The 14,127-nt window shown below is 39.8% G+C and overlaps 1 long non-coding RNA gene across 1 annotated transcript; it reads right to left on the reverse strand.

The window, feature by feature from the left end:
• Window positions 1-11,427: 11,427 nt before the first annotated feature.
• Window positions 11,428-13,873, reverse strand: LOC147158481 (uncharacterized). Its single transcript, XR_015090677.1, has 3 exons — window positions 13,758-13,873; window positions 13,432-13,504; window positions 11,428-11,552 (listed from the first exon to the last, which is right to left on the reverse strand). It is a non-coding gene; the product is annotated as an uncharacterized LOC147158481 (long non-coding RNA).
• Between the last annotated feature and the right edge of the window lie 254 nt (window positions 13,874-14,127).

Raw genomic sequence — 14,127 nt, forward strand, 5'->3', positions numbered from 1 at the left:
TCAGTGTTAAGTTTGATATCTTTTTGGGAACGTACAGTAGGCCTATAATTAAAAATCTGAAAGAGGTGATAAACTTACCTATCAATTAGAAACGTGGCTAATTCTGCGTATAAATACGCGTATAAAGTGCATGAATCAAAATTGGTAAATAAACATTGCTTGCTAGTTTACTCTAAATCTGTTAGATGGGGTGACTTGATGTGGTTTACTGTTGTCATACAGACATACTGTATACAGCTACCTATGGCTATAACTAAAGGCTTAGGTTCCAATATGTGTTACTGTGTAACTGATAATATTTGTAATATAGCTCTCTTGGGGAAAACTCCAGCAGCCTTCACTGCCCCGATGTAGACATCAAATGACAACATCCAAAATCAACTTCAACAGGTTGCGATAACCAAAATGGCAGCAGAAAGTCATAAGTGGTCCTCGTGTAGCGGGACGAGGGAGAACCCCCCCCACCCGACTTGCCCCGGACCCTCTACCATCCATTGGCTTTTAATTAAGCACAAGCGCCACCAGAGGGGCCATATGGACCCGCCAGACGCGCTTCATTAATCCCTTGCTCGCTTGTGAGCATGGCAAACAATAAAGTAGAAGAGCAAGCCTCGGAAGCTTCTTTTGGCTGCCGCGTTTTTTTTTTTTTTTGCTTTTGTCCCCCGAGGCCAGGCTTTCCCAAGCGGACCCACTTGACCGCGGGTCTGGGAATTGCATGCCGGATTCCCGACGGCGTGGAGGGTCGTCCGCACTCGACAGTCTGACTTATTGGGTCAAAAGTTTGTATGTCGTTTTCAAGAAAAAAAGTATTTCAATGTAAAATCAAATTTTTTACTATGACTGAAATGGACTAAATGGTTACACTTAACTCAATTGCTCCCCAAAACATATAAATACAATCTATTTTTAATATTACCATGCTCCAAAAGACTTTTATATTTTTATGTTTTTTTATGCTAGAGCATACAGAAGGCTTTGATGCAGCCTCTGACTTGAGGAGGTCACTTAAGGCAATGGTAGTTATTACAAAAAATGGCCAGCTGGTGTCAGCAGAGTATAAGAAATCAACCAAGGCCAAGTTGCAAACAAGCCCGTTTACCCATTTGTGAATAATGATGAAACTTAGCTATATTCTAATGCTAATTGCTGCAAAACGGAAACAGATAGAAATATATATATTTTTCCTGATGAAAGAAGAGACTCTAATCTTTCTTTTGATAGGTTCCATGTTTTTATAGCAATAGAACACAATATTCTGTGGGCCTTGCAAAATCCAGTGAGACAGCCGGGAGCGAAGGGGGTTGCTTCTATGAAAATGGCTGGGAGTGAATGAGGTAAACTTCATTGATCCCATTAGCACTAAAAAAAAAAAAAAACCATAGTGTGGAAATTTTTTGATATCGGCTGTTGCAAAAAAATACAATAAAAAAATTATGAAAAGTCGTAAAGTTATAACAAGTCAAAGTAATGACAAGTATAATTTTATGTCAAAAGTAGTGTTGTTCCGATATGATACTAGTATTGGCGGAAGCCCCGATACTGCATTAAAACAGTGGTATCGGTGAGTACTAACAAGTAACATGCCGATACCATTAATTCCAATGCTAACATAACATACAATTTGGATGCAGCATCTTGTGTCTTGCTCATGCACGACATTCACTGATGTGTGACATGCTCACTGCATGCCGAGCTAAGATATCCTATTGGCCCTTGAATTCTCTTAACCAATTGAAGGACAGCTTTTTCAAGTTGAGAAAAAAAAACTAAACGTAGGTATCGGTAAGGTATCGGCATCGGCTGATAATGCAAAGCTGGGTATCGGAATCAGGATCGGGGGCCAAAAACGGTATCAAACCAGATCAAATATTAAATCAGCTATAATTCAGGCAGATTTTCATGCTTACTATAAAACGTGATCCTATAGGACAAGCCAGTTACTATGTCACATAAGCGAAAGGTCAATTAGCGTGTGCGAGTGAGGAAAGGCGCGACACGCCACATCAAGAAACGTTTAAAACGGACAATTCCTGATTAGGAATCCCATTGGGCGGGAGAAAGGGAGTTGGCGGGCGGTGACATAGACTGTTATTATTATTATGAGATCAGCTGTGCGGTGACAGGCGTATGACTTTGTTTTTGTGGCAGAAACAAAAGAAAGGAGCGAAAATAGACCGGGGCAACTGAGCAACTGTCAAGCAGCAGTAGCATTCAAAAGCGAACGTGGGAGCTAAGCGGCCAATTTTCTCAATGAGAACACGACTGTAGACTATTGTTATGCATAAGCATGTGTCCTACATTCTATCACATATCAAGCCGGCGGCGCATACATAATTCGTTTGCAACGCAGACGACGACAACAACAACAACACTGTTGCTACACTCATGGAATCTCATTTGAATGAAGGAGACAATGGCGTTTGTGTGCGGGAGTCGGACGGGCCGTTGAGGAAACACGCTCGGCCGAGACACAAAAACGGCAGCCGCGGAGGTGTGAATTCAATTTGCTGGATAGTTGTAGCGATATTAGCGCATACAGCAGACCACTCCGGAAAATGCCACTCACATATTCAGTCAATTTTTTTTAATTTTTCCTAAAAAAATTAAGGCAATTTTTTAAACATGTAAATATTATAAAAAATAATCCGATTTAAAATTTGTCATTACTGATGCAAAAAAAAAAATGCTAGGTAGTATAAGAGCTAAATATTATTTGCAACAAATTTCTGAAAGTAACAAGATGACAAAAATATAGTAATATTACCGATGATTGTTTGCACGAAAAACGTCACATTGCCCGAGTTTATGGCTCAAACAACAAAAATAATATGATAAAAATGTTGTGATGTGTCAATATCGTACGAAATGCTAATTGGTTTCGCTACTGTCCACATTTTTGAAAGGTCTTATTATAAGGCACTTTTGTGGATTGCTTGTTGTTAGCATGCACTTTAAACTACAAACAAAAATCGGATTACAGGATTCAAGAAAAATCCATTAAATGTAAAAATATGTATACATATTAGTGCTTTTTATAAAGTCAATGCCTAGTTACTGGTTCCTTCTGTCCATTTAGCCTCAAACGTGACATCGGATTATGAGCGTTCCGCCAACAAAGCACTCGTGCCCTTTCAACAAGTGACCATTAGCGGGTGCAAATCATAAATCTCCTTATCAAAGAGCAACAGGGAGATGGTGTAAAAACAGATTACATCAATTTAATCCTCAAAGTCACATCCACGAGATGGGTGTGCCAAACAGATGTCAACGAAGTGACTTTACTATCCCGGGCCCAATCCCTTTATTGTTTTTTTTTTTATAAAGCTTAATTTATTTTCACTCTGAAGAGTTACGTAAATTCGTGAACATATTAGGAATTTCATGACTGATTCCGTCCTGGATTTTTAGATAGGTGATTAAAAAAAAGTACATTTAAATGCATTGAGATTTATTTAGCATCTACTTTAAATATTATTATTTTTTAAGTATCAGAACTGTGAGCCCTAAACCTGCCTGGAATTACTTAGTATCAGAAACATACAAAATCTTGCTCAAACTTTGTTCATGTTAGAGAAAAAAAAATCACCAGAAGACTTTAAGATGATGACACTTTTTTTTTGATGCGCCCCCTTTACAAGTGGTTGTATTGCCACTACTGGTCCTGGATTTCCTTGGTATCTACTCAGTATCAAAATGTGTCCAAATTCAATTGTGTGTTTGGAAAGAAGAGAAAAAAAATGAAGAAAAAAAAATGAAGAAAAAAAAATGAAGAAAAAAAAATGAAGAAAAAAAATGAGGAAAAAAAAAGTTTTTTCTTATGCAATTTGATGATACATTCACTTTAATAATTAAAAACGTATCAGCGTTGGTATTAGTGATACTGACGCAAATTTTTTTTGTATTGAATCAACACCAAATTCTGCCCAAATTCTCTTTTAATTAAACAATAATGGAGAAAAAAAATCAAATGCAATTACTTAAAAATGTCCAGCGATGTTTATGCTAAGCTAGCTCAAGTAAAATTTTGTTTGTTTGACTGAAAAAATACAGTTGACCAACAACTATGAAGAGTCAGAGTCACTCATGTGGGTTTATCTGAGGTCGTGTCGCAGGACCTCCTCAACCGCCAAACTATGCTGTCCGCCTCCATACAATGCAGAGGTCAAAGTTGGGAGGGGCCCCACAGTCTTGTTGCTTAAAGTGAGGCCACGTCGACAAATGCCGCACGCTTGCCTGTTTCGTCCACGTCATGTATTCTTCTGTAGCTTGGACTGTTAACTCCTATTAGGCTTGCTAATTTGCTTCCTGCTCGTTAAGTGCGTCTGGCTGGGAGGCAGACGGAGGCGTCGTACAGTAGACAGATGCCTCGCCACCAGCTCCCGGAGGCGAGCGTGTCTGTTTGAGATGGTGGCATGTAGGGGGCAGGGCTTGTGTGATACATGGAATCGGGGGCACGTGCTCCCCCTTAAGCCCGACGTACACCGAGCGTCACGGCTACATCACCTATCCTCATCTTTGGTGGTTATCGGCGTATTTTTGCATCTAAGATGCCATAAAATGCCCTTTTCAAATACGGGGAGGCACATACCATTTGTTTACTTTGCTTTTTGCTTTGACTTGAGAGCAAAGACTTGACATAAGAGCGCTGTATGGCGCCAGTGACTCATCTCAATTCACCGGCAGCAGTTTGGGGGAAAAAAAGAGCCTTCTAGCTGTTTATTGCTACTTAAATGTAGCGTAAACAACCAGCTAGCCTCTGCTAGCTTAATGCTAACACATAATGGGAAATACTATAGACACGGGATAACGAATAACTACGTGGCGGTGCTATAAAACCTTAAAAGGTAAGTCAGGTCAAAAATGTTCAGTACAGTAATATGTTGAATGTGCCCCCAGTAGTCTAAACACACAATTCTGATTAATATTGCGTTTGTGGTTTATGAATTAAGCAGCAAAATCCACTTGTTTTTATTCGACACAGGGGGCGGCCATTTTGCCACTTGCTGTCGACTGAAAACGACATCGCAGTTACTCAGTACTTGAGTATTCTTTTCAGCAAATACTTTTTTACTTGTACTTGATGGCTTTTTTTGATGACTACTTTTTAGTTTTAATTGAGTAATATTATTTAGAAGTAATTTTTGGCTACTCTACCCACCTCTGATAAGCGTTTATTCTCTGTGAAGAACGACTAATATTAGTGCAGCTTGTTGAAAAATTATTATTATATTGCCTCTTAGGTGAGAGCCACACTAAAGTATATATTATCAATTAAACACCTGTCGTGAATTTTGCAATTCAGCTCCTTGTTAGCGAACAGGAAGTAGTTTAAAAAGTACAAATAACTTCTCCCTATACCATAACTCAACTGTTTATCTCGTCGCGCGTTGTACGTCGGCCTTTAGGCGACCATTCTCCTCGTGAGGTGCGTGTGTTCATTGTTGTGTTGTGTGTATGTGACTCAATTTTGTGTCTGTGTGATGCTGGGAGCGTGTGCCCTGGACGCAGCCCCCGCAGCCGCCACACGCGGGGCCACCTGCTCTGGGATTAGAGAGCCTGCGGATTACACGCGTCACAATGGAGGTATACAAACACAAATATGGACGCGCACACGCAGACACGCGCACAAACCGGACAGGCCTCGCCCGCTCGCTAATAGCATCTTCAGTATTTATGCATGTGCTCCGTTGTAGCGTGGTTATTTCGAGTTCAGGTGCTCACTTGATTTGACGTTATCCTACAGACACCGAGGTTTAATGGGGAAGCCAAGTTTAACAATTTCTTTATAAAAATATGTTCTCACTAGGCTCGCTAGTCTAAACATGGCATGCTAATTAATATTGCGTAATGACCAATCAGGGCTCAACATCACATGGCCAAACTCAGAAAACAGGTGATTCAGGTCAGTCACGTATGAGTCAATAGAAATGATAAGGGGGAAAAAAATGGAAAATAACATTCAAATCCATGACAACGAGTACAATTGGTGATTCTCAAAGCGATAGTGGTACGAAAGAGTCACTAAATGAGGTACAAATAAAATCTAAAACGTGCAATACAATCACACATATTCGAACGATGCTTGAAGCTATCAGTGCATTCTGCTTAAATGTATTTTTACTTTTGACTCATCATTGACATGGAACGCATGTTGTCTGTCTGTTTTTGACAGAATGCTATCACTGATTCTGTTTTTCACACTGAATAGCAAACTTGTTGTCAACTTGTATCAATGTTTATTGTGGTCCATAGACACTAGTACAGTACACACACCCCTCAAACAGCTAACCCACACAACCATTCCCTCCAAAAAACCTCCCTACCCCCCCGTCCAAGTCCCCACGGGGTTGCCGGGTTTGTTTTGCTAATGACCCCATCCCGTTATGACCTCATTCAAGTTGCGCTGGGTAATTGGTGGCACACTGACACACTGTGGTGGTTTGACAGGGGGTGGGACGGGGGGGTGGGCTACGTCCCATTGTAAACACTCCTCCCTGACAAATAAGGTATTGTTATTGATGATTAACGGCAATGGAGTGACTGACTGTGTGAGGCAAAGAAAAAAGAAAATAAGAACAATGATGGAGTAGAAGTGATTAATAATTGTGATTAATGAAGTGTACCATACATTAACCCTCGAGCACTGTAGTAATGATTTTGATGTGTTTACCGTTTTAAAGTAAATTCATTCACTAGTTTAAATGTATGTACTGATACCATGCCGGTATCGGTACTGATAATGCCACGACACTAATACCACTTTACCAGCTTGACATTACTATTCTTTTATTGACACGCCCAATTAATGTAAAAGTAACATGATAAATAAGAACTCCATTTGTATATTCAATCCAAAACATACTGTAGCTTCGTCTTGCGAACAACTGCTAGCTTAAAGCTAACACATGGTGTGAAACGCCACAAGCATGGGCAAATGAATTAGCATCTATGTTGCGGTATAAACCTTTAAATAATGAAAAACCACAAACAGTGCCGCAACATATAGAAAGACTGCTTGTAAATATTATGTGAAAAAAGAATAAATGATATGAATAAATAAATAAATACTGCATTACTGCAGATAGGTTGTGTCATCTTGTGGTTTTTCAGATCCACGTATTATTTGCATGCTGCACCACACTGCCCCCTGGAGGACATGAAATCAAAATTATTTGCATTTTTTAAAATTCATTTATTATCCACTCTCTGAAGAATTGATACTAATAATCATCTTTGGATATACTGTCAGCATTCTTTTATTTGACGTCATTGGTTAATCATAAATACAATTTAAAGTGAGAACAAATTACGATGTCATTAATATATGCTATGTTACACACAAATTTTAACTTTTTAAAAACAATTAAAAGGTATAATGATTTTTTTTTTAATAAAATGAACTATTGTACACACACTGAAATGTTGGATTTTTTTCTCTTCATCCACAAATGACCTGGCCCATTGTCCATTTTAAAAATCATATTAAACATGTACAGTCATTTATAAAATCATGAAAATAAATGATTACAATTTACAGTATATTTAACAATGTATTTTTTTCTGGCTCATCTGTCCGTTTAAAATAATAATGATAATAATGTGTCCCTTGAGCACAAACATTTGCCTATCCTTGATTTATATGTCACTGATGGCGCCCCCCCCCCCCCCCCCCCCCCAGCATGTAACTAAATGATACCCTTGAGATGTGAGCATGCGGTTGTGTGTGCGCATCTTAAGTGGCTACAAGTCTCTTGTGAAAAAGCGCCTGAGGTCGTCTGTGGTTTGTCCTATGTCTGCTGATGATTCATTATTCAAATGAATTCAAGTGTGTGCGCATGCATCAATAATAATAATCAAAACTGCCTGCGGATGGTTATCGGCGTTCATTAATGTGTTTAGTGTGTAATTACCACCACTTGCCGCTCATTAATCAGATGGTTTCTAAATTAATTACCATAAACAGTTTTCACTGAAGTGTGCGTTTTGCCGTGTTCGGAATCTGTTGGAAGTAAATCAAAGCCCCCTGTAATTCTACTTTGATTGTTTTCTAAGGAAAACTGATTCAAAATCCAAATAAACAGAAGGCGGGAACGGGCTTCCTTCAATGCAACTTTCTCGGGTCCACCTGACTTTACGTTTCGACCAAAATCGTACGAAATACGTGACAGGCTCCTTCTCTATAAAAGCTTGCAATTATAATTTTTTCCCGTGGTGGCAGCCGCAATAAAAAGCACCCCCCCCCCCCCACACACACACACACACACACACACCGCACTTCTCCCAATCAACCTCATCCCACTATCACAGCGGACAGGGTTTACTTCCAGAGAGACCGAGCGAGGGTATTACGGAGGGGAGAGAGAAAAGAGAGGCAGACAGGGTATTATAAGCGAGCGGGATGAGAGCAGTGAAGGCATTTGGAGTCTTTATTCGCCTTGCTAAGCCACGGGCTGCGCTCCCAATCCGATTGGTCGATAGGGCCAGCCATGTAAATGAAATGCAAAGCGGAAGACAGACCCCTGACTTTGCCAATTTGCCAGGGCCCTGCCTCCTCGTCGTCTTTATCTGGCCGTCTTCCTCGCCACGTGGCGTCTTTTCTTCCTCGTCGGTATCACACTCCGCAGCCTCTGATTCGTACCCGCCGCTCGATAACCATTTGGCTTCTGTCTAGGAGATGAACTTGGCACTTCTCTAACGTTGTGATTTAATCCACTCAAGCTTTTCCTGGGGAAACTCCATTGGTGATTAAGCACATGTATGCTCTTTCCCTCTTTGCTAGCGCAATTGCTAAAGGTTGCGTTCAAGGACCTCTCTGGTGGCTTGCTCAAGCATCAAGATTGCCTTGAAAGGCGGCACAAAAACAGTCAAAACGAGAATCACGTAATGAGTTTAGTCCAGGGAACATCTTGGATAAGGTTAGGCAATATGGCTCATGGAGCACATTCTGGCCCATTGTGTTCTTTAATCGGGCCACCATTATCGCCATTTAAATATTTTGTTGCATTCATTTAGTTGGTTTAAATCTATCTTTTTCGATTGCATGTATTTTTCTCATTCATTTATTGATGGCAATTAAGTCATTCACTGCCTATGACGTTTGTGTTCGTCAACTGGAATTGTTTTTCAGATAGTTAAGAGGGTCTCAACCAACTTGTCTGTGAAATTCAGGTTTTGAAACCACTGCAATAATGAACAGATTCCTGTCGAGCATTTGAGGAGAGGCGAAAGATTAGGCAGTGAATATTGATTTAGTAAAGAAGCCACTCACTCAGGGAACTGCTTTAAAAAAACGGCAGGTCGCGAATGAGTTCATTTAACTTAAGTTACAATTTTAATAACTGTTATGAATGTGAAATAGTCAAAACATCACCTGTGCAATGAATAAAAGTTAGCAATGTTCGACTCGCTGTATATAAACTCCTGACAACATTTCCTCCATACAGTAAGGAGACCCTCCGCCAGGCCCCCGCAAGGAGCTTTTGCTGACACTAAACTCCTCCCTGGGGGTCATGTAGCAGTAATGGGGTCTCTGGCTGCGAAAAGCCCTTGCTGGGAGATTTAAGTTGCACTTTATTTATTTTTTATTTAGGAGTCTAATCAGCTCCAGCTGTGTTGTTTTTTTTAGTGACAATTTTAAGTGCAGACAAAATGCAACAATCTGTCCCAGATTAAAAGATGCCGCCGTAATCCCCGTAGTGCTGCCAAATTGGTATTTCCCCTGAGTGCTGCTTTGAGTGCTCCCTGGACCATGGCTGAGCTACATGTTAGCATTTGACCAATTGGTACAACTGTGTGTCCTCTAATCGAGCCTCATCATCGCTGTAAGTAAATGATAATAGCCCATCAATTGGTCAATAAGAATCATGATGATGATGATGAGGATGACTTCCGGTGGAAACTTTCGATTTGTAAGAATTTCTACAATTTTACAAGCCTACCAACTTGTTACTCATGACACCAATGGGAGGGAAAGTGGACGTGGACTGAAGACTGATGCTAAAATTATAAGAATTGATCACAAACTTCTTATTCATTGTAAACTATTTTGCAAATACAGCACAGTCTTTATTTCATACAAAACGACAATAAACCAATTAGGATCACTATTTTGTCAAAAGACGAAAAAAGGTGCAGGTGCGACCAACCTTCTCAGTGGGTCGCGACCAACTCTCAATTGGTCTCAATTCTCAGTTGGTCGCAGGTGCGGCCAACTTTCTCAACTGGTCACACCTGCACTTGATTTGGTCACACCCTTGGTTCTCACATTCTCAGTTGGTCGCACCTGCACATGATTTGGTCACACCATTTGTACTTTTTCAGTTGGTTGCAGGTGCGACCAACTTTCTCAACTGGTCGCACTTGCACCTGAATTTGGTCACACCCTTGGTTTTCACTCTTAGTTGGTCGCACCTGCACATTATTTGGTCACACCATTTTCCCTTTTTCAGTTGGTCGCAGGTGCGGCCAACTTTCTCAACTGGTCACACCTGCACTTGATTTGGTCACACCCTTGGTTTTCACTCTCAGTTGGTCGCAGGTGCAATCAACTATCTTGGTTGGTTGCACGTGCACTTGATTTGGTCGCAACCTTTGTTCTCAAATTCTCAGTTGGTCGCAGGTGCAACCAACATTCTCAATTGATCGCACTTGCACTTGATTTGGTCGCAACCATTGTTTTTTCTGTCTTTTGATAAAAACGAGTTGTCTTAATTGGTGCATTATAGTTTCGTATGAAGTAAAAATTGTATTGGCAAAATAGTTTGTGACTTTGGGCAAGAGGCAGAGTATAACCTGCACTGATTGCTAACCAATGGCAGGACAACACACAAGAATTGGGAGGAATGAAGTCACAATTGTCAAAGTTCCTACTTAGTCACTTCAAAACACGAGGAAGCCGTGAGCGTCATGATGGCTCACGTCACAAGTCGTACTGGAGTGTAGGTTACACAACAGCTACATGACAAGAAGGAAGGAGTCTGTCATATACTGTATATATATACATGCACACACTGCAAAAAACAACAACCTCACACCTCTTCATCATCCTCTCCTTCTATGACCCCCCCCCCCTCCTTACAAAACACACACCCGCCAAGCTGACAGCTCCAAGCTCCGTGGAGAATGAGTCTCGCTTGCATTACAATCGTGCGGGACAGATTCCATTAGCGCTATCTGAAATTGAGCACGGCGAGCGGAGGAGCGGCAGGCAGGCGGGAAGGCGAGAAGGCAGGAAGGCTTCGGCATTTGCGCTCTTATCAGAGCGGCGAGGGTGAGCGCTGACGCCGACGTCACTAATCCGGACGGTCGGGATTGAGTGTGCGCTGTTGAAAAGTTGGTGCAGGAGAGGAGAGACGTCAAGACTTCTGTGAAAGTACGCTTTTAGTCTGTTTCTGGGCAGAAGTCTTGATGTTTTTTTTGTGTGAAGGTTTCCCAGTATTCCCTGACCTAAAAGTGATTTTTGTGCACATTGAAAATTGTCATTCTTTTTCTGTCAGTTCAGTGGCGCGCGAAGCTCGGTAGATGCCCGCCGCGAACTGCCGTGCTTTAGACACCTGAAAAATATTGTGTTAGGCACTGTGATGTTATTTTCAGTTGACAGCAAGTGTCAAAATGGCCACCCACTGAGATGGATAAAAACGGGTGGGTTTTGCTGCTTAATTCATATTTCACAAACGTAATATTAATCAGATTACCATGTTTAGACTAGTGGGGGTAGATATAACATATTATTGTAAAGAAATGTTTTCAACATTCTGACTGTAGCTAAAACTTTTTTATATATGAGCATTATCCGTTGTAAAAAAACAAACAAAAAACAACAACAACAAAAAAGAGTCACTTAAATTAGTTGAGTGAAGCTCTTCTTTGTTCGTCAGCATGACTGTATTATATTGGCCCCTGGTGGCTAAGGTGGGAATATCAGAAGGTACAGCTCAAGGAATTGAAGCATTAAATCAGCAAATCACTTAACCTAAATAAAGCTGACTCTACGCAAAGCTATTCAACTCAAGACTAGAAATATCAAAATAAAACTCACTCGAACAATTAACCTCATGTTGACACAATAACTTTCATTAGTTTTTTATGCTGCATTAACAGTCAATATGTTTTGAAAGTCACATTTTTGTATGCTGAATGGTTATTTTAGTACATTTGGTACAATTATAATGTGTTGCCTAAATAGTGCAGCAAAAAAATAAAAAAATAAACTACCTCAAGCGTTATGTTTTTGTTTGTCACTTTGTAATTCTTCCGTCTCTACCCACCCAGCACCACATGTCTTTTGGACGTTTAATTTTGGGCTAAATCAGGTCCGTCTTAGCCTTGATTTAGACCAAAAATAGACGTTGAAAACTGGGTTGTATTTAGCCTATCGAATGTGGTCAAAATTTAGCCCCAAAATGATGTTGTTTGTCCAATGAGGTCCAAATTTACTTCAAAAATTGTTGAAGCTATATCTTATTTAAAGACAGATAATGAGAAATGGAATTCCTGCTGGGATCACGTGAGATAAATGGGTACAGGATTGCTGGTAGGCTGGAGAGCTCATACAATTTTCCAAATAGCCTCTTTGAAGCCGATCATGACTTGTTGCATTGTCTCCCACGGCAGGCGTTTTTGCATAATTAATTATCATAACATATCAGTCCATGGTATGGTATGCGCAGTAATACGTTTAGTGGACCGTTGTCTCTCTCCGGTTCCACTTTGTATGTCATAATGTATTATATTTATTTATTTATTGATGTCTTTTCCCCTTTCACTTTTCAACCAAATTCAGACGTCTTTTGGACGGACACCAGTGGCTTTTCAACGTAATTTCAACCAATTTTTGCTGGGTGGGTACTACCTGCTCTTCAGGATTGAGGCTATTGCAGGACAGTAAAGCGGGAGCGCCCTCTTGTGGTTTGGTCTTTCATGTACATGTAAAATGGGCATTATGGAAAAGTAAATCACGTTGTGAAATGCTAAATTGTTTAAAATGAAATATATATATTTTTTATTTGCTAACTGCTGCAACATTCATTAGTTAACATTTTATTTCAAATTGTTTTCAAACTGGCAAATGTCATAATATTAAAACACTCCACAAGGACATATTTAAACTTAATTATTTGCTACTTTTTAAAGTATGAATCATGTCATTAAGCTTTTCTTTCTTTGATTAAATGTGTAAATTAAATAGTTCAATTAACACGACAGGAAGACTGAATTCTCATCTGAAACATTGGCAACGTCACACATTACAAATATGCAGAAACCGTATTTTTCTATAAAAATAAATAAATGAAGTAGTAATCTGTGTTGATTTGTAAATGGCCAATTGTTATGAGACTATATTTGAGTTATTTTAAAAAGGGTACCAAAAAAACATTTTCACCTTTTTGATAGAATGACCCAACATTTGACTGTTTTTGGAGAGCTTCTGACCTGGTGATGGTGGCTTGCATTATATTATTTCTTGTGAGAGCTGCATGGACTGTTGGTTAATTTTCCACGGCCCCTGTGAAAAAGATAAGACAGTAGTTACAGTCACACAACGTTGTTAAATTCTCAGTTTCAGGTTTAAAAAAAGACCAGGGAAAATAGACCATCGATGTTATGTTTAATATTCAAACTTTTAAGTACCAGTAGAGGGTGCTAACAGACTAATTTTTAGCTCCTAGCAAAACTTCAGCATGTATTCATTGCTGCCCGTACAAAACACAGAAGCGATGTTAAACAGTTACTCACAAGGGAGGCAACTTAAAACTTACTTTAGAATAAGGATTTCACTGTCAATAAAGGGTTATCCTCCATCGTTATCGTCCATTTTAGTACGTATAGTTAAAAAAAAAGAAAAGAAAAAAAGTATTCCGTCTTCTTCACGGACGATTCCTCTCCTGTTGAAAGTGGGATTACAACATTTAGTGGTACATAGCGCCCACTACTGTACAGGAAGTATAGAGCGGTCTATGGGTTACATGGTGGAGCACATCATTAACAAGTAACGTAAAATAAGGAAATGTTAAGCATCGGTAACGAAGTAAAGATAAGTAATGCCACGTTAGTAACAAAATGAAAGCAGAATGTACGTAAAGTCAAAAGAATAGGAAGTGCAATGTTAAGAACAAGTATTAATAAAAT

Source organism: Leptonotus elevatus, chromosome 18 (genome assembly GCF_054856555.1).
Source record: "Leptonotus elevatus isolate MCC_2025b chromosome 18, RoL_Lele_1.0, whole genome shotgun sequence".
In the NCBI taxonomy this organism is placed as follows: Eukaryota; Metazoa; Chordata; class Actinopteri; order Syngnathiformes; family Syngnathidae; genus Leptonotus; species Leptonotus elevatus.